Source organism: Ambystoma mexicanum, chromosome 1q (genome assembly GCF_040938575.1).
Source record: "Ambystoma mexicanum isolate Mex_15411 chromosome 1q, UKY_AmexF1_1, whole genome shotgun sequence".
Lineage (NCBI taxonomy): Eukaryota > Metazoa > Chordata > Amphibia > Caudata > Ambystomatidae > Ambystoma > Ambystoma mexicanum.
In genome coordinates, this window is record NC_090922.1 from 303,996,422 (window position 1) to 304,018,398 (window position 21,977).

A 21,977-nucleotide genomic window follows, 5' to 3' on the forward strand; every position below is an offset into this window, starting at 1 on the left:
TATTGATGCATTTAGCTTGTGTAGTAGCCACACAATTCTATGGGAACACTCATGGTGACAACCTCGCAATTTCTATGAAGCAGAGATAACTCATTTTCTTTTTACCATCTATATTGAAGTCGCCAAGGTTGAGCTTAGACTGGCTACAAATACAAATGGCTTTTTAGATTGCCGGCATCTGTATCATGTGAGTATATTTTATTGGAATGTGATTTTAGATTTGCAAGAGATGTTTTAGTGTATAAATCTGTGATGTTATATGTGAAATTAAGGACACTGGCCATCAATACCTTTGTGAGGGAACTATTGGAAATTTTTGAGGAACGAGAGCACGACAAACATTTTAAAACTTTGTACGTGCTATATTCAACATACAGGAAATGGGCCAAGGGGAATGCCTCAAGTTGGCTATGCTTCTCGCACGCAAAAATTAAAAAGCTATTACAAAGGGAGATTTATGGCCATGCTAAAGAAAGAGACATGATTGCACTATCCACAAAATCAACTAGTAGCCTATTTTTAGAACATTGATCTATTGACGCGGCAAAACCAAAATATCAATATGCTTTTCCTAACCAGTCAATAGTCAGTCTGTACCTGAGATTTAAGTTCAATAGATGCAACACCATGGAGATACTAGGTGCAAAACTTGGCATTGAGAGAAGTTTTAGATTATGCAGATTATGTGGGTGGGATAAGATTGAGACCGCTAAACATTTAATATGTGAATGTGAAAGTCTATGTAAACTGCGTGCCAAATATTGACTAAGATATAAGAACTTGTGTCTATCAGAAGAGACTGAAAAAATATGGCAAAGACTGATGGAAGGAAATTATATGAATTTGATTTTTCACATGATGAGATTTTATGAGACTATTGTAGCAATTTTATATGAACCATCAGATGGTATTTATGTATATTTTAAGGGAAAAAGATAATGTGTGTTGTTAATGATGTGTGTTTGCATATGTAAAGTCATTTGTTGGCTATGAACATATTACCAATAAATAAATAAATAAAATAAGTAAATAAATACTTTGGCAACTAATAGCAGTGCCTGGCAAATGCCTAACACAAGCCAAAACTGCTTTGATAATGCTATTAACATGACTTCAGTGAACGATAGGCATAGTGCTTAAAAATCGAGAGGCTGATGGCAGACCTGGTTAAGACATATTTATCACAACAGTACCACGTTTACAACTCCAGTTGTGTCTTTAACTCCCAGAAGACTGCTTTAGAAAAACCACTGGCAGGCACTTCGAGTGGAATGTTTGATGGTAAGGCTTGATTAAAGAGAGGTCAAAGAGTTCCCATGAGGAGGTGTTTTGGGTGGGAAGGCGCAGAACTGGGTGGTAAGGGTGAGAGGGATTAGAATGGCCGTGGTCAGTCAATGGATGGGAAAATAGACAAATAACACCTATACATTTTTTGTCCCTCCTCATATGCCATTTCTCCCTATCTGTACGGTAATGCAATCGTTTTGACACCTAATTAAGCAATATGCCCCGAGCAGCGGGGGCATTACCAAGTCAGGCCTATAACTATGGACCCCGGGGCATTACCTGACTCCGTAATGCCTCCGCCGTGAGGGGTATATTGCTATTAGTACCCCGGCCTGCAGGATCTGCATGACGGGGGCACTAAAAGCACTTTTTTGTGTGTCCCGAAACGTTTAAAAAAAAAAAAGACCAATTCAATGGCCGCCGGGAAAGGGAAAACAGAGTCTGTTTTCCATGTACATGGCGGCCATAGGGAGCGGACGTGCTGGGAACAGAAATGTTCCCACCGCGTCCGCTGCCGAAAGACAAAAGAGAAGAAGAAGAAGGTAAGTGTGGTTGGAAGGTCGAGGTGGTGGAGGGAAAAGAAAGAAAAAAAGATGCACCAGAATCCCCGAAGGGGACGATGGTAGCCTCCAGCTGTGTCGTGGCGCGGGAATGTCCCTGCTTTAAGCCTCCACACGGCTGGAAGCTACCATCGTCCCCCGCCGGGGACAAAAGAGGCAGAAGGTAGGCGGGGAGGGGAGGGCAGGAGGTGAGAGGAAAGGGGAAGAAAAGAAAAAAAAACCTTACCTGAGTCCCCGGCGGGGGGCAAAGGCAGCTTCTCAGCCGTGGGGAGGCTCGGAGCAAGGATGGCCCCGCTTCAAGACTCCTCATTGGCTGAGGGGCTGCCGCGCCCCCGCCATGGTCAAGGCAGCTGGAATCCCGGCCAAAAGCCAAAAATCGAGGGATTCTCGGCCAGGTAACGACCCGGCCAGAGCCAATCAGAATGCATGTTGAATTCTGCTTGACTCTCGTCGGGTACTAATAGCCCAAACAAAAAGGCTGATTTTCTGTGTAAAACTTCACAAGTTTTCCCATGCCAGGTGTAGAGTATTTGACCAGCCTTGGCTTTTAGGGTCACATCATACTGCATTCTGGTACTTGTAGACCTGTATTTATGAACTGTGCATGAATGATAAATGAAGTGTCCTAACAATGACAGGACTTATAGAACATGGTTTGAGAACACCTTTTCAACATGGATTTATGAAACAAGGGTGTGATTAAAGTAGGTATCAATAGCATGCAGAGGTTTTTCGGCATTACTAGCTTTAGAATTTGGACATTCAGCACTTACATTGCATGCAGATTACACCTACCAATCCATGTATAGGATTCAGGAAGTGGCAGCCTAAATAATAAACAACATAGTGCTGTACAAAAAGTAGGGAGACAACAGAGAAAGGACACAGGGTTGGCTTGGCGAGGGGCGCCCAATTTGACGGTTCATCCCAATGGGCCAGATTTGCATGCATGTAGATCTCCAGAGATCTTTGACGAACATAGTTGTGTATGTGTAGTATTCTGGCATGATCCTTTCTGACTTTTATCCTTTCAATATCTATGAAATTACTAGTATATTTCAGATTCATTTTTATGGGGGTGCAAAATGATGATTATGCGTGAAAACACACTTGCCACAGCTAAACCATTCAAAAATCAAATCCACGACAGAGACCAGGAACCATGGCAGGAAATCCAAAGGCATTTCTGCCTGCAACAGTATTCCGATGTGGGTGGAGAGACCAGGCTAGCTATGCACTCTGCCTGCTTCTTAGCACGTGCTAAGTGCAGGTTGAGTCCAGAGGGATCTGCTGTAATGGTAGCTGCTACATTTTTACATGGCAACGGTTGTTGCTGAGCTCTTCCACGTGCGCAGAAGCGAGACTGGAGCTACTTCAGAGCATATTGTGATGCAAGGTAAGGGACTGCAGGGTATGACCAGAATCCCATGCCATAAAACTGCATAATTCTGGGAAACATCAGAATCCCTCAAGAAGATCTTGGAAATCAGGAGCAGCAGTGGTCAGGCTCTTTCGATGGATTCCACGCCTCCATAAAATGATGCAGTTATTTGGGCATTACCAGCATTCGTTATTTGCAATGCAAAGAAGAAAGCCTAAAAAGCGCAAATGTTGGCCTGGTCACAGGACTACATAAAATAAATCACTTGAATTAAATGTATTTATTTTTTTTTTGGGTTTGTATTTATTTGAACAACATGGTGCAGGCCCATCCTTTTGTTAAATTCTGGCCACATCACCAGGGCATAGGAATGTCCCTCGTGACAGGAGTTATGGGTGGGGACCATTGAAAAAGTCCTGCTTTTGAAGAGATGGGAATTCTCCAGATGTGCAGTCAAAGACAAGAGAGAGAGAGAGAGAGAGAGAGAGAGAGAGAGAGATAGAGAGAGAGAGAGAGAGAGAGAGAGAGAGAGAGAGAGAGAGAGAGACTTAGTGATCAGCCAACCTTGGGTTCACACGCCACAATCCACCAACACCACTACATGTGGAACATTTCACAGCTGGTCAAAGGCGTGAAGGTTTTTCTTAAACTGACCAGAGGAAACATGCCCAAATCAAAGCTTGATTTGGGGGGGTGGAGATCTTCCCTGGCAAAAACGTTTACTTTTTTTTTAAATCATGGATTTTGCAGTGCACAGGTCTGAAGACACAGATAACAAGTCATAGAACAACATCAGATATATAAGACCTATCTCAACAAAATATTCCAGGTGGAGTTGCCCAAACATTATTATGAGGCTGTCAACAAACCATGCCAGTGCTCCACCCCTTGATGCTGGATGTGCCCCAATAAAGTCTTGAGTCTTGTCCCAACAGTGTATGGCAGCATTGCCCCTGTAAAACAAATGTTCATACTGCTTATGCACAAAGCAAGTCACGAGGCCTCTCAACAGATTGCACTACATCATCAAACACACCTACAATCAGCACATTGATAATGCCATTAGGAATAATGGTAACCATCATAATGGCACAGCAGTGCCCTTCTCAATGGATATAATACAGATTACACACTGCTCAGCTCTACCCCCACTGGCTCCTTCAATTCACATGACATCATGCTGCAGAGCTGGAGAGGGAACTGTGGGAAATGTCCTATTTTGTTGGTAGAATTTGAATCAGGTTCTCCCAATGTGTGGAAAAGAAGGAGACTGTTATAGCCAGATAACATCTTGGGCTCCCATGCCCCAGTCTGACAATTGTACTACAGACAAGTGCAGGGGCATAAATATTTCCCCTGGTATTCCCCATGAGTGAGCAGGAACCAATCAAGATGGTTTTGGGATGGTTCTTCCTCTCTAAAAAAGTTTTAAAATAATGTGTTGAATTTCAGGTCACAAAAGTCTGAAAATAGGTTAAGAATTCATAGAATTTACAATCACTTCTGTGGGACAACAAACACCACCATACACCAATAGCTGCCAGGTGACCAACGGTACACAATCTCAAGACTGTAGGCCAGAATTGCCCAGTCTTCAAGCTGATTTTCCCATAAGCAGATCAGGACAACACTCTATGCCAGCATTGTCTCCCTTTATGTTGTGAATAGGCGTGGCCTACTTGAGTAGCCTAAAGAGATAAAACACCCGTAAATGTGTCGCATGCATGGCGTTTACGGGTGTCTTTTCTCAGTAGCACAGAAGATTAATCACAACCTCTTTTCCATCAGAAGTTTCACGACGTATGAGCTTTTCCAACTGACCACGCCTATTTTTCTTCCATCAAGTAGTAGCTGCCTCTTGCTTTCTCTACAGCAAGTCGAGATCTCTTAAGATCTTGGGACAAATTAGGGCACATGTCAAAGGACCACGGGACACCCTTCCTCGCTAACACGTTTAATGCAGCAGTTGCTGCTTTCCAGTATGTGTACATCATCCTCCTGATGAAGACGTTGTATAAATTATCATTCCACTTCGAAACCAGTAGAGAAAAACTCAAAAGGATGCGATCTGTACTTTTGCTGTGATCCACCTTTTTAATAGATTTGTGTTTAATAATCTCTATTGTTTTTTGTATAAACTATAAAATAATGAATGTTCTTCTGGGGAGAAATCATGAATTGTGCTCCTCATATGTCTATAATTCTATTTTTCTGGTTTTTATCAATTTGTATGAATGTCACTGATAGCTGAGGTGTGTTTGAATGCTGCTCTATGAATGGAAAGTGTGTGTGATTTTTATTATCCTTTTTTAAATAAAATAATGCTGCTGCTCTGCTGTGTTTTCTAAAAATTGTGTAGTGCCTAATAATTTGTGATTTATTCACTTTTTCGAATCTTTGTATCATTTAAAAATAAATTTTGATATAATTTTGTAAACAAATTTATTTGGACATTTTTTCTGGTCTGCTGGTATAATATTATTCTGGTCCAGAGGTTAGAGTTTCCCTGCGTTTTCAGTTTGTGCAATGTAAAGTACATGGCCCTACTGTTAGAGCCCAAAGATATCACCAGGCCTGTCCAAGAGTACATACCGTCACTTGCTGGCTATGCCCAAAAGCAAATCTGCACCCTTTCACGTTAGTGTCCAAAGCAAATAATGTCTTCTGTCTCAACAATGTTTGCCTGCACAGTCCACCCTTTCTTGCGGTTGGTGCTACATGCAAATCATACAGTCTGTCTTACCACTATATGCCCATGCTGACCCCATTTCTACCTCATACTGCTACATCCACAAAACACATTATCAAAAACACGGACAATGATATATTTAAAATATATATTTTTAAATATAATTATTTCTGTCTGGTCCTTCATCTCTGTTCTTTTCTGAGCTGAAATAAGAAGTCCCACGGTTAGAGTGCTGGGAGGGCTTCTGTTCAAATACCTTAATTGCACATTTTTGTGCTTTGCGGCCCTATAACCAAGGTGACATGAAGACATCCTATCGGCCGGGGCTACTAAGCATCTCATAATGCCCCCAGGGACAGAGCCATCAGACGGCCCCTTAATGGGATGAACTTCTGTCTCACAAACAACTTTCAATGCCATCAGTCCTAGCCAGTGCCAGACTATCCATTAGGCCAAGTAGGCACCGGCATATGGGCCCCACTGCTTTTAGGGGCCCCACGACAGCAGATCAAAATAAAGCAGTGCAGAAAATAAAAAATGTATTAGGAGATCATTTGAGAGGGAGGCCCCAACATTTCGACTGCCTGGGGGTCTCCACAGGGCTTAATCCGGAACTGGTCCTGGCAGGCACAAGGAATCATGTCTTGAAGTGCACCCCCATCTCAGGTGTACTGCCATGAAATACTCTGCATGACAGAGTGGCAGCTTGGCCATCATTTAGGGGCACTACCCCAATTCCCATTATTCATTGACTAGCACTGTACTAGAGGATGCCTGGCATAAGGCGCAAACTTCACTGGATCCAGTGAGTGCATTACAGTCGTGGCATTGTAAGCTATTATTACCCCACTAAATGGTACTCATTGCATCATGTTCATATCGATGAAAGGCTAACCTTCTAGCATACATCTTATGACCCCCATTTATGGTTATCTGGGCACAGGGGATGAAATCCGTTGATGGGGAATTGTTTTCACTTCTGTCACACAAAAAAATAAACTGCACAGTATGAGAATTGCAGAGCCCACCAAAGCTAATAATTCAGATAGACCCTCCTGGGCCTTGGGCCTTTTTTTATTTAATTTCCTGGCCCACTGTTTGCAGCCCCAGATCCAGAAACCATGCCTGGTATAATCACTGGCATCCTCCTGCTCGCTCATTTTCCACCTTGAGTGGCAGCAGGTGGGTGGGTTTGGGCAGTGACCCTCCTGGGCCTTGGGCCTTGTTTTATTTAATTGCCTAGCCCACTGTTTGCAGCCCCAGACCCGCCCTTGGTTCCTCGTAGTCCCCGGTACCTCCACTTCCCTCTCCCTCCCTCACCCCGCCTCCCAGCCTACCTCTCGCCCCCACACCGTGATTGGATGAATCCAGAAACCACACCTGGTGTAATCACCGGCATCTTCCTGCTCGCTCATTTTCCACCTTGAGCGGCAGCAGGTGAGTGGGTTTGGCCAGATGCTACTATTACCCCACTAAATGGTACTCATTGCATCAAGTTCATATCGATGAAAGGCTAACCTTCTAGCATACATCTGATGACCTTTATGTATGGTTATCTGGGCACACGGGATGAAATCCATTGATAGCAAATTGTTTCCACTTCTGCCACACAAAAGAAATCTGCATGCAAAAAAATAAACTGCACAGTATGAGAATTTCAGAGCCCACCAAAGCTAGTAATGAAGATTGCCAAAGCGCATAGCGCAGGAAGTCTTCATTCTATTAAAGACACGGAGGCAAGCATTATGCTTAATCTTCTTTAATTCTGCTTAACAACAGCTTTTAAAATCTTTATATTTTTCTTTTATAATATATAGTTTCTTTTTTTTTTTAAAGGTGCCCAACTGGCACAAAAAATAAAGAAACAACAAAATACACTTGACACCAAACAGAAGTGTATCAACTACATCTCCCATGAGTCTATGGCTCTCTGGTAGTCCTAGCCTCAATCCTGTCCTCCAATGAGGTGTCCTCTTAAGTATAAGTGTCCCTCTGACTAGGTGCTTTCCTCTTCTCTTGCCTGTCTTCTAACTTCTTAACCTTAACAACAGTCTATTAGCAGTCTCATAATTGAACTCGCTGTCTTCTCTATTCTGTGTGATTCTTAGATCCTCCCTGCTGATCTGCTAGCTGGTTATTCTCGAGGATTATTCTGGTCCTCCCCTATATGGAAAGAGATCACAAGTGTAAGGGGGTGGGAATTCTCTGTAAATCACATGATAGTTATACATTCAGCACCAATAACTTCTGAGATAATGCTTAAAACAGCTAGACTCCTGTACAGGTCTCTCCTGTCAAAATGTGTACATTATTACTTACAACCAAATTCCTCTTGGGAGAGATAATGCTCGCCTCGGTGTCTTTAATAGAATCAAGACTTCCTGCGCTATGCGCTTTGGCAATCTTCGTTCTATGACAAGACCGGAGGTGAGCATTATGCTTGTTCAAAGCTTTGTATCACTGCTGCTGCAATGTTAGGTACTGGCTTAAAATAGAAAGTTCTGAAAACTGAATCACTGGACCAGTCTGCTATCTTCTTGATCTCCTGCAGCGGAACTCCTGCTGCAAAAGCTCCGGAAGCCATGGCTCCCCTGGTCGAGTGAGCCCCGAATACAGAAATATCTATGCCTGCCATGTCCATTACTTCTTTCACCCATCTTGCGATAGTAGCTGGGGCAACTGCCTTATACGGTTTTCTGCGTGCTATGAGGAGCTGAGTTACATTTCCAGGCCTTATGTCCGCTGTCGCTGCCTCATATGCTTTTATGCATTGCGCTACGCAGAGCTTGCTATTGTCGGGAAAGTAGGGATAGGTAATAATCCTGGAGTTGGTTTTAGTACGCTGCGCTAAGTTAAACGCCACTCCCTCCGGATGGAAAGTCTTCCTGTCGATCTCCAGAGCTTTGACATCTGACACCCTTCTACAAGAAACCAGGCATAGCAATGTAGCCAGCTTTCCTGAGAGCTGTCTTTTTGATAAGAGGTCATTTCTCGGCCATTGATCGAATAGATGGAGTATCTTATTAACATCCCAGAGGGATGAGTATCTCGGCCTTGGAGGCTTGCTTACTTTTACCCCTTTTAGGAGTCTGGTGACCACCGGGTGTTCTCCCACTGGGACACCGTCTACTAAATCGTGTCCTGCTGAAATGGCTGACCTGTAAACTCCTACGGTTATGAAGGCTTTCCCTCTGGAGGTCAGTGATGCTAAAAAGTTTACCACCTGAACTATCCAGGATGAAATGGGAGAAACACTCCTCCCTCTGCACCATGAATCCCAGGCCTGCCATGCGGAATTATAGCTCCGTATTGTTGACGGGGCCCATGACACCTTGATAAACTCAGTAGCTTCCTCTGAAAGTCCTGGCAAGCACCATCTGCACATGAAACTCTGCAGGCTAACAGGGTCAGCGTCAGATCCTGAATCATAGGGTGAGGAGCCCCTGCTGGATCTAAGAAGAGATCCTGCCTGTGAGAAATCCTCTGGGGGAAATTCGCGGAAAGTTCCATCAGAACTGGAAACCAAGCTTGCGATCTCTATTCCGGTGTCACTATGACAATTTCCGCCTTGTCTCTGCGCACCTTTGCTGGTGCCATCACGAGAATTGCGAAGGGGGGGAAAGGCGTAATGTGTGTGACCCCCCCAGTAGTGCAGGAAGGCATCCGTGCCTAGCGCTCCTGGGTCCAGCATCCAGCTGAGGTATCTGGGTAGCTGTGAATTCAGCCGCGAGGCAAAGAGATCTGTATGTAGAGGTCCCCATTTCTGCTGTAGTTTGTCAAAGGCTGACCTGTGTAGGCTCCAGTCGCTGGAGTCTACCAAGTACCGGGAGTTCCAGTCTGCCACTGTATTCCTCACTCCCGGACAGTATTCAGCCCTGACTTCTATCTCTCTCTCTAGACAGGAGTGCCAGAAGTCCTTGGCTAGCTCTGCTAGCATCTTGGGTCTCGTGCCTCCCAGCTTGTTGATATACCTGACAGCTGATATGTTGTCCATCCGCAAGAGGATGCAGAATTTCACACTGTCTTTCGTAAAGGCCCTGACTGCAAAGGAGCCCGCTAGGAGCTCTAGGCAGTTGATGTGCAGGACTAGCTCTTTCTGCAAACATTTTCCTCCTGTCTCTGTGTGACCACACCTGGCTCCCCATCCTGATCTGCTGGCGTCCGACTATATGGTGAGCTCTGCTAGGTCTCCAAATATGGTGTGACCGTTCCAAGCCTCCATATTGTGGAGCCACCATCTGAGCTCTGTTCTGCTGTCCTTGTCCAACGGCACTAACCGATGGTATCTCCAGCCATTCTGTAAGTACCTGATCTTGAGCCTCTGGAGGGCTCGACAATGTAAAGGACCCAGGAAGATCACCTGCATGGAGGTTGGGAGGAGTCCAACTATCCTGGCTAGATTCCAAAGCGATATAACCGGCTTCCTCAGAGCCGTCCTCAGGTCCTTCTTTACTGGTCTTATCTTAGCTGTCGGGAGCTCTAATGTGGCTTTCTTGGTGTCTATCGTGAAGCCTAGAAATTCTATCCTTTTGGAGGGAGTCAGTACTGATTTCTCGGTGCTGATGAGAAAACCTAGCCCTGAAATGAGTGAAGTTGCCCATTGAACCTGGCTCTGCAATCTCTCCTTGTCCTCTGCCATGAAAAGGATGTCGTCTAGGTAGATGATCATCCGAATTCCCTGGCTCCTCAGAGCTGTCGCTAGAGGCCTCAAAAGCTTGGTAAAGGCCCAGGGTGCTGAGGCGAGGCCGAAAGGAAGGGTTTTGAATTGCCAAATCTTCCTCTCCCACTCGAACTGCAAGTAGGGCCGAAACTGGGGTGCTATGGGTATTGTGAGGTAAGCGTCCTTCAAATCTAGACGCGCTAGCCAATCGCTTTTCCTGAGAAGGTCTGAGAGCAGATGGATTCCTTCCATCTTGAAATGTCTGTATATCAACCAGCTGTTTAGCTCCTTCAGGTTGATAACAGGACGTACCTTGCCCTTTTGATGTACGAGAAACATGTTGCTAAGGAAACCTGTACAGTGGAGTTGGGATCTCTCTATGGCCTGTTTGCGTGCTAGCTCCCGAATCTCTGCATCTATTAGGTTCCTTTCTGCTAAAGGGATATGCATGCGCTGCGGGGCTGCTAGTTGCTCTGGCTCTGCAATGAATTCTAGGTGGAATCCCTGCGCTGTCTGTAGCACCCAAGCGCCTGATGAAATTTTGCGTGAAAAGCAGGATTCTCCCACCTACTGGAGGGTAAGCCACCTTCTCTCTCACCTGTGGTGTTATTCTGCCTGCACTATCCTCTGCCTCAGCGTCCCTGAATCCTCTACTTCTATTGGGAAAGAAGGTGTCCTGCTGTTGGGATTCCCAGTACTGGGCTCTCGGGCCCTGAGGTCTCCTGTTGGAGTTGTATTGGCCGGTCGATCGACCTCTATAACGGCCGGCCCCTGAAAAAACCCGACCAGGAAATACTTTTCTTATGGAAGACTGGGCTTTCTTGAGCGCTGTGTAAGTTCCCACAAACGTATTCCTTTCCTTGATGAAGGTGTCGCCAAATAATAGACAGAGCGCTCCCTCTCCCGCTTTGTAAGATGCTAGGTCTCCCATCTTACTGTCAATTTTTTATAACATTGATCTCCTTCTCTCTGCAGAGATCGCGCTATTTGCATTCCCGGGCAAGCATACAGCCAGCTGAGTCCATCCTGCAAGAATGGAGGGGTCCACCGGCTCACCTGTGTCCTTGGATCTCTCTGCCAGGTCCATAATCTTAGCGATGGGTCCTGTAAGATCAAGTATCTTGTCTTGACAAGACTTCCATGCTCTATCCATGCCCCTCCGAGCATCTTTATTAGCTTTCATGATGAAAGTTAGCATCTTTGGATCCATTTCTGGGGTCTCGGCTACTTTGCCTGAGAGTTCAGGTCATGGGCATTCCGCTCTAAGGCGAAATCTGGTCTCCTTCTCCAGTGGTTTCCTGATCCTTTGTGACATGTAGATAGCCACTCTCGGAGATGGGGTCCACTCTGTGGATCTGGGGTGTCTAATTGCCACAGGTTCGAACATGTCTGAAGTGTCTTCATCTGGGGTACTCTCCACTAAGCTGGCTTTATTCACTGGCTCTCTACTTTCCTCTTTGTCGAGGCTGTTGGCTTCCTCTTGTCCTTCCTCCTGGTCATATTCCTCTGAGGAAGAGAGAGCGTCCCCTATATTATCTGCCCCTGGGGTAGGGGGTAAGAGGCTGGGCACAGTTGATGTTTTTGACAAAAAAACGTCTTTAAGCCTCTTGAACACATCAGCCGCCTCCTGGGGCCTTTCATTCTTCCCCAATTCTGAGCCCGGGAGGGTAGAAGAGTGTTTCCTCTTCCGGTTGTTTTTACACCCCCTTAAGGTATTTTCTAGAGGCTGTCTAGTGTAGGTCCCCTCACCTGGGTCATCTTGCGTGCCAGCTCTGGTGTCCAATATCTCCTCCAGGACCTGTAAGCTGTCCTGTATAGGCTGTACTCCCTGGGCCACTGCCCTTACTAGAGAGTCTCCCAGAACTCTCTTAAAGCTCTGTGAGAGGTCGACCTCCTCTTCTAGGAACTCGTGTTCCTGGTCGCTATAATCGTACCAGTACTCCACTGGTCCATCAGAGGCCATCTCTGTGATATATGGTAGGGAAGAGCAGCTGCAGGCCTAGTGCTCTGCTGGATTGACCTGTCTGCACAGCAGTTTCTGGTCAATCATTTCCCAGTAATAGTCCAATATATGAAAATGTATTATTGATTTTTTTTTAAAAACCCTAATCTTCAAAATCATGAGGAGAATGCTTTGTTCTGCCGCTTTATATGAGTAAAGCTGCTCCGGTGCCACAAGATGCTTCCTTTTCGTTTGCGAGTGGAACGTTATTAAAGCGGAGCCTACCGCGCATTCGCGGCTCCCGTAACGCGCGAAGACGTTCCTGTCAGGCCAAACAAACTCCCTCAGGCCGCAGGAATGTCCGTGCTCATGTCTCAATTTCTCCGGCCCCAGTGCAAGCGAGATCGCCTGCAGACCTGACTGTAAAGAAAGACAAAACCCAAAATGCCAACCACATTCGGATATATAGAGTTCTTTACAAATAATTTAAATATATATAATTTAAATATGTATCCAGCCTACACTGACTAGTATTTAAATATCTAAATTCATGGTATATTCGCTTTGCGCTTCACTGCCGTTACGCTGCACACTATTGAATTTTCACATACTGTCAGTCAATAAACAGTAAAGAAAGTAAATGGGTACATAGCTGTTGAAGACGCAAAAAAGAAGAGGAAAGCACCTAGTCAGAGGGACACTTATACTAGAGGAGGACACCTCATTGGAGGACAGGATTGAGGCTAGGACTACCAGAGAGCCAGAGACTCATGGGAGATGTAGTTGATACACATCTGTTTGGTTTCAAGTGTATTTTGTTTGTTTCTTTATTTTTTGTGCCAGTTGGGCACCTTTTAAAAAAAGAAAAAAAGTATTCATAACTGCATTTACTTTCTTTTTATGTTTCCTGTGCTCCCAAGGTCCAAAGGAGCATAGAAAACATAAAATAAAAGGCACAGCAATTATAAATACTTTGCAGCCTGCCGGCAGAGTCTTCATAATGGCTGTGACATTCTTTTTTAGTTTCCCAAGCACGGGAAACTTAAAATGTAAGTACCTGCAATTATGAATACTGTGTTGAAAGCTGGCAAAGCATTCATAATTGCTCCGACTTTTGTTTTAAGTTTCGCAAACCCTGGACACTTAAAACGAAAGTACCTGCATTTATGAATACTACGCAGTCCGTCATCAAGTGGCACAGTGTTTATAATTGCCGGTACTGTAGCTTTAAGTCTCCCGAGCTCCCCTGGCCAGGGAAGCCCGGGATATTAAAAACGAAAGGCACAGCAATTATAAATACAATGCTGCACTCCGATCGTGGCATTCGGTGTGGTAATTAGAATTGCCCTGACTTTTGCTTTTGCTTTAAGTCTCCTGAGCTCCCCCCGTTGGAGCCCTTGAGACGTAAAACAAAAGGCACAGCAATTATAATACATTGCTGCATGCCGATTGCGGCGTGCAGCTTGGTGCTTATAATTGCTGTGACTTTTGCTTTAAGTCTCCTGGGCTCCCAGGGCTGGGGGAGCCCGGGAGAAGCAGGAAGAAAAATAACAAAAATAAGGGGAGGTGGCAGGACTCACCAGCAGCACAGGGCAGGAGTCCAACAGCATTCTCTGCTCTCTGGCAGTAATAAGCAAAAGCCCCCACTCGAGGGCTTTTGCTTGATTGCGTAAGAGCAGAGCTTAACATGAAGAGAGGAGGCTGCTTAATTTCACAAAATAGCAGACTCCTAGTGTTCCAGGAAATTTTACAATAACATTTTTGAGTGGACTACCTTAGTTCATGTTAAGAACTGGAAAATAAAGTGGTAAAGTGCAGAAATTGCAGAGTGGGCACAAATATGAGTGTCATCTCTTAACCAATGTGTGATCTTCATCTCATTTAATCTTGTCTTGTCTAACCTTTCAAAATGACCCGTCCCCCAAACCTTTCAAAATGGTCTCCCTTCAGGGTGATTTCATTCTAAGGGTGTGATCTTCAAACATGCATCCATGGTTTCACTGGGATATTGTCATTTCCTCTATATTAATAGTGAGCATTTATATATTGCAAATCACAACCACTCGTTTCTTTGCTGTCTAAAAGCAACACTACTTATAAACCGTGCCCCTCTTCTAATATCAGTCTGTCTGGATACAGACATCTTCCTGGTAGCTTCTAATTTTCATCCATATGTATGATGTGGTATGTATAGCTTTTTTATTGCTTCCAGGTTGTCTCCTTTATCCATATTTGAGCACTTTTGCATTCGGTGAGGCTGCTAATCTGAAGTGTCTGTTTCTTTTGGGCTATGTGCACCTTTTTCATACCATCTGTGTCCTGCATTTATACTTTGGCCAATATACCTTCTCATGGCTGCTATTGATGAAAAATGTCCTGCACCTATGCTAGAAAACAAGTGCCCTTATCATAAGACTGCTAATGTTGCCCTTGAAATGCTACTTGTTCATAATTCTGATTACAGCAAGAAATAAGAGGGTAATGACACTGGAAAGGGAGTACCCTTGCTTATATTGATAGCTGTGAGGCAGCATATCAAGCTATGTGTGGTGATCCCGATGAAAGGGGACGTGAGTAGATATTCGAATACCTTAGTTACTTTGGTTTAGTGAAAGGGGGCCCCTAAAGGTGTCCATGCCCCGGGCCCTAAATGTACTTAAGATGGCCTGACTATACAGCATTACCAACAAATGTAGTACATTTATGTTAATTTAACTTTCACACTATGGTTGATTGTGCAGTACTTAAGGGAATGTTTAAAGTGCACCAACTCATGATAGTTTCACAGGACAGTGACTACATTTAAGTTTCAGGAGTATTAAGTAGGCATTTGTTAGCTTTGCTGGTAATCTCTGTTTTAGAGTAATGGAATTGTCATTGCATTCAAACCAACCACATCTTTTTTTATGTATGCAGTATAGTGACCTGCAGTGGTTGTGGCACCAGTGTGGTATATTATGCCTACTTTTGTGAAGGTTTTCTTGCCAAGAGATACTTGCCCTTGTGTGAATCTAGTAAGCTTGCAGTTGTTTTTGGTGACATCTACATTGTACCTTAAAAGCATTAATATTAAATATTGGCTATGTGAGTTTATGTGTAAGGCGTAACGATTGTCAGAATTGTAAACAGTGTATAATATGGTTTGATTTGCATTTTGCACCAGCTGATGAAATAGAATAAATTCACAATTAGGTATAGATACATCCACAAATAGTTCATTAGGGGTGTGCTCTTGTGCAAGATGGTTGCATAGAGTTTACATTGACATTCTTGTGGATCTTCCTGTGTGTGTATGGTGAATTTGACCATTTCTGCACAGTATTCCAATTACTGCCTAATTCCTGAGACACTGGAAATGTTGTCAGGATTATTGCTGGCATTTCTATGAAGGATGAGCATTTGTAAACACAACTGTTCTGAGCTGTTCAAGGAAATATTTTGAACAATTGGTGACAATTGGAACAGAGGATTGATTGCTATATTTGCATAGCAATTTACACCAGTTGTGTTGTAAAATGTAAATGGACCAGAGATTTCTATTTCTCTGTCATTTGCTTGACCTGCACTTGTTTTTTTAGAAGAGGTATTTCTCTTTTTTTCTGCTGAAGGATGTGCACTTGCATTTGCACTAGATAGTTTTGTGGTTGTACTACTTGATGAAGTAGCAGTTGTTTTTAGTTTCTTTGATGGTATTGTTGGGAGATATCTTATAAATTCTGTTTGCATTCATTTTCTTTTTAAAAGTTTACCTTTTTCAGGACCAGGGTACATATCGAGATGGGGTGTGTAGAGTGCACATAGTCAGTTGTTCTCTATGATGCAAGGAATGTCAGCCTTGACTATGTTTGCATCAAAATTGACTAGAAATAGTGCTACGATTGTACATAGACGTGAAAGTGCTACATAACTCATACCTTCTTTAAAGGCTGTGCTGCCAATGTCAACAAATACCTGATCTAGGGTTAGACCTTGTGATTTTTTAATAGTGACTGCACATAGAAGAGACAGAGAAAATTGCTCTATGTGTACATACATGTCGTTGAAAAGAAGGAATTGTGCTGTTGAGCATCCTATCCTTTTATCTTCTGAAAGTTTGTCAAAGTGGATGTTGACAAACTGAATGTTATTGTCATGTGGATATGTCTGGAAGCCAACAACTGTACCAATTGTTCCATGTAAACCATGCTCCACGTCAAGGTTATGTTTCAGAATTACTCGGCAGTTTAAACACAACATTAACATTTTCTCCAAACCAGTTGTGTTGGAGATACATTTTTCTAAGATATGTAGTCATGCCGTTGCTTGTTGACACATAGGGTGTGGCATGCCATGCACTTCCAGTTTGTCTGTGGAGCTAATCTGCATTATTAGTTGCATTTCTTTTTTAACATTGTCTCATTGAATTGCGTACAGCTTGCTAGGGTTGGCATTAAGAACATACATTTTACTTTTTTGTGTGCTAATTGTACCATGACATCAGGAGCAGATGTGTTATGTCCATATAGCTCATGGATGAGTCTACTATTTAAGATAGATTGTGCATCTTGGGAAAGAAGACCAATTGTAATGCTTTTTAAAATGTTAGCATAGGTGAGGTCTGCAGACTGACGCATGTTTTGAGTTAGTTCTCTGAATTGGAAATGTTGCCAGAGATTTACATTTCTTATGCTGCCAAGTGTGTTGCAGCACTGTTTGTGTCCTAAGGTTTTAAAAATAGGTTCACCTTTCACTGGTGTTAATTGTAGGAGATCTCCAAAAGCAATAATGTATTTTCCTTCAAAGAGTTCTTCGTAGTTGGTTTTAAGGACTTCTTGTAATGTAGGGCAAATTAATGTCAATAATAGGTTGGAGACCATGCTTACCTCATCTAGTAGGAGCATTTTCATTTATTTCAGAATTCTGCATACTTCAGTAGCCGCTTCTGTTGATAGTTTGTAGTACTCTAATTTGTTTTGGTGTTCTACTGGAAGGAGTAGTAGTCGGTGTAAAGTAACACCTCCTGTGTAGTAGGCAGATAAACCTGTGGGGGCTATTACAACAGCTGAAAGGTTGTTGTTTGTTAAGTTTTGTAGGAATTTGCTGATGATTTTCATTAAGATTTTGTTTTCCAGAACCAGCTTTACCACTTACATAGAGGAGTATAGGTTTATAATTTTCACAGCTACAAGTTTGACTTTCATGCTGCAAACCTTGTTCAATTTATGTAGTCACTTCTAAGAAAATGCTAAGTTGCTCATCATTTAGTTGCAATTTCAGCAGTGCCTGGTTTTATTCTGATTGCTCATATTGATACATGGTGTTCTCTACTTCAGTCATGGCTAATTCTGCTTCATTGAATATGAAGGCTCTCCAAGTGGTTCTTGGCTTCCTGTAACAAAAAGTTGACCGCCCTCAGGAGTGTCTTCATTTAGTTGTGCTTGAACTTCTTCCTCTTGTTGACGTTCATTGTCCAACATGTTTTTGTATTGTTTGAAATTGAAATGTGTTATACTGCTTTCATTTGCATTGAATGCAGCTTCAAATGAGTCAGTGCCTAGTAAATCTTCTGCTTCTCTCCATGGTTTAAAAAGTTTCAGTAGGGCCATGTAGTAAAGTTCTCTATGTTGAGGAGTTTTAAATGATAACTTCATATGATTAATTAGGCTGAGTTTGGTAGGTTTGACGAGGATCCCTTCACAAGCTGAGACCACTCATGTTCCACATTTTTCATCTGGTTTAACATTATTCTTGTAGGAGACATTTTGGGCTATGTGATACAGGCACCTGTTTTCCAAAGCAGTACTTCTGTTTGGGTAGTATGTGTCTAATTGTTTTCAAAATGTCCTGGCTGCTGGGATCGTTTTTGGCTATTGTTTCTATGTCTTGTTATGGTTTCAGCACCCTTTTTCTGGATGCAGCTGGTCCACGGCTTAGCCAGACTATGTGTTCAGATCTGCCATATAAGGCTGTGCCTGTTAAACGTTCTGCAGCTTCGTAGCATCCACATTCTCTATGGCAGAGTTTTTTTATGGCAAAGCTGTACCATTTTTGTGACAATGTTTTGTCAGAAGATATGTCATCTCAGAGGGCTTTTAACTCTGTTTTCTCAGTTTTGGTTATATATGCTGTGACATATATCGCAACAGCAGTGGAATTGTCGGAAATATATTGTATATCTATGTTTGCATTCCACAAGAAGGCAATGATTGCACTGTAATTATTGATGTACTTTGTAGCTTCATTTCTTTTAATGCAGTATGTGTTTTTAGGTGATTTGCCTTTCACACTGTGTCTAACAGAAGACATGAAGCTGTTTGTTGTACAGCTGTCCGCATCAGTAGATTATCAGGAGGACATCCGGAATCCAATGGGGGGCTACAGGACGCGTCCTGGCATGGTAAGAACCTTGCGCCTTTGCTGTCAGCTGGCTGACTGTTTCTGTTTGCTTTTCCTTCTGGAATGGTAGCCTCTGGTGTATGTGCTGCTTTACCTATTTTTACTGTTTATGTGGGCCATAGTTTAGCCCAATATGAGTACTGAAAAGGCAACATATAAGGAGTCTGGGGCCAACTTTATTTTTAAATTGGCCTTGGGGGCATGAAAATGTACCTAACTGAAGATCTTGCTCCCTCATACAAAGCATCAAGCTAAATGCAGGATTTTGATAGGTCATCTGTGAAGGTTGGACAAATAATACAAACACCCCCAAGGATTGAGACATCCATAGCGTCCACCTTAGCGCAAGTGAAGCCTATTGGTCCTTCCATTGTCTCCTCTCAGTGGTCTGAGCATATGGCTAATATTGCCAAAGAATTACTTACATGCAAAGACCCATTTGACCTTGATCTATTGGCGGAGTCCTTGAATAACTGGTCATCGAATTTACGGCTGACTAAAGTAAACACTGCTTCTCAGACGCATTGAGCTATCAGTATAGGTGGACCGGTACAGGCGTCTAGTGTGACTGTTGCCTGTCAAGCCCTTACACAAAGGGAAATAATAGCCCAAGGGACTCAAACTGATTGGTGTTGTAAGGATTCACTGGTACCTATTTGGGTAGTTGCGGATTGTGAGGAAAAGATTCTCGTCCCCAATACAGCTGGATCCCTTGAATCCTCCCCTTTGGCACTGCAACACGAGGCAATGTTTGTATGCAAAAAGGTTGATCAGCCTACAACGGTGAATGCTAAACTGAAAAGAGTACTCTCCTGGAATGTACAAATAAAAAAGTTACAAATGCCAAAGACTAAGGATGTGAACACACATGACTTCATAATGGATCAGAGAAACTTTATTCTAACTAATGTCCGGAAAATTGAAGGAAATGAGTCCAAAGAAACCTTATGCAACAAGGTTCTTGTCTGGCTGTGTCAGAGAACAGGGCCAGGATTGGTCAGACGCATGGACCTTATTATCACCCGAAGGATAAATCAGAGCAATTGGTGCTCGTATCCTAACACAGATTGCATCATAGTGGGTTGTGAGGCTAGCATCCTACCTACCTTTCTTAGACGCTGTAAATATCTGCCCAAAGGTGCCTCTAAATGTAATTTGATTATTTAAGTGTTACATCTCTCTCGTCGGAAATTTCCCTGTTTTTTTCCCTACTTATCATAGCCATAATGCTTATTTGATTAATGTTTCATTGTAGTTCTGATGATGAGTTTGCTATCACAGTCTTTAAGTCACTTTCTTGTGCTTAGGAAGAACTCTACCTCTTATGCTATGTTGCGCGTATGTTGTTTATGTTGTTTGTCTTTGTCTGCGCCATCACACCCACGGGTCTTTTGTGCGCATAACAAGTGTAATAAAGTAAAGTAAAGTTTACTTTTCCTTTTGCTGAAACTGGTCTAGCGAAACCAAAGCGGCATTTGGTGTAGTATTTACCTTTGTTTTTATATATGCATCGACAGTATTTGACACACTTATGCTTTTGGAAGCTTAACATTTGTGTATGTAGCTCTCTATGTGTGGTTTCCGAAGGCATGTTGCAGGTTATGTATTTGTGAATAAACTGCAAAACAGTGGCATCACTATCATGACCAAATTTATTAGCATCTTTTATCGACAAAAGCATGTGTATGTGTGGTGTGTGTGGTGTCCCTTGGATTCATATTCTTTACTAAAATAAAAAGTGTTCCACTTCTCCAAGGGGAGGAATATTTTTATTACAGATGAACTGCAGCAGGGCAATAAACAGGTGGTGAAAGTATCTTGATACCTGTCTATTCCTTCTTTATTTTGGTTTGCTATGCATAGAAAGTGGTGCAAGTCATCCCATGCATATTCTGCACAACTTAAAGTGACAAACCATGTGGGTGGGCAAGGTTCCTTAGCATACACCGTGCATCAGCGTGGCGTCGGAACCAGTATTGTTTTGAACCACGCATGTTTGGCAATCGATTTCTTATATTTGACTGCAAAACTTCATCTTTGTCTTTTATCTTTTGAGGTGGTTGGGTAGCAGACATGTTTTAAAAATTGGAGCCTGTTTTCAATGTGTGTGCAACTCAGTAACATAGAGTTGCTAGTTCACTTTTGAACAGGAGTTGGAATATGTATTCAACATTTTGTTTGAATCTGGGGTCTTCAGAATACATTTGTAAAGAACGGTATTCTGATGCTGTTTGTGTGAATCTTTTATCATATCTTCCCCTTTTCCTGTAGGAAAGAGTAGAGGAAATGCTTGTGCATCTACACTTTTCTTCCATATTCTGAATGGAGATCCTTTGGCTTGACGCATTTGATATGTTTCTAATGCATCGTTTATGGTGTCGTTGGAGTGTATTGTGTGAATTGTATACTGGTCTAAAATATTGGATACCGTAATAGGATCTACAAGTTCAAATTGGCCAGTTGGTGAGGAATCCTTAATTATTTGTATGGTTTCCCTTAAGTTATGTTCAATGTTGATATTTTTGTAGTATTGTAGTAGTCATTGCTTTCTTTTAGATATTGTAGGGATTTTCTAACTTTGTTTAACTCTACTAGTTGTTGCCGTTTTTTTTTTTTGTCTTTCATTGGTACAACATTAACTAGGATAATCAAAGATTGATCTATTGGCCATTGCACTCATAGAGTTTCTGCATTTCCACTAAGATATAATGGCAAAATTACTTTGCCACTAATGCCTTTTAGTAATTCAGAAGGAGGCAATTCGGCTGTTTTGGCTTGAAGGCGTATTTTAGCTTGAAATGTGTGCTGTTTGGATTATAATGCTCTCACGCAAATTAAGCTTCAGGAGAGGTTTGGGAAGTGGGAACATTTCCAGGTTGAACTGGGTGATCTCCAGCCCTTTAAGATGAGTAGCAATACCTTTGAGATGGATGGGGATGCAGTCTTTATTCATACATCAATGATCGAAACAACAATAATCGAAATCACTCAGGTAGTTAGCAAAAAGATAACTGTTTTAATAAACAGGGAGTACAATGGACATCAACGAACATCTCAGCGCAAATACTCTCCATGCATTATAA

At 42.7% G+C, this 21,977-nt stretch overlaps 1 protein-coding gene across 4 annotated transcripts in view; it reads right to left on the reverse strand.

Moving 5' to 3' along the window:
- LOC138521276 (galactoside alpha-(1,2)-fucosyltransferase 2-like) overlaps positions 1 to 21,977 on the reverse strand; it is a 240,485-nt gene that overhangs the window by 86,490 nt on the left and 132,018 nt on the right. For 2 of the 4 annotated variants that reach the window (XM_069634019.1, XM_069633994.1), the window contains exon 1: positions 4,098 to 4,184. The exons of the other annotated variants lie outside the window; for them this stretch is intronic. The gene's annotated coding sequence lies outside the window, so the exon portion shown is untranslated. Of the gene's footprint in view, positions 1 to 4,097; positions 4,185 to 21,977 lie in introns of those variants that run through there. 4 annotated transcript variants of the gene reach the window in all.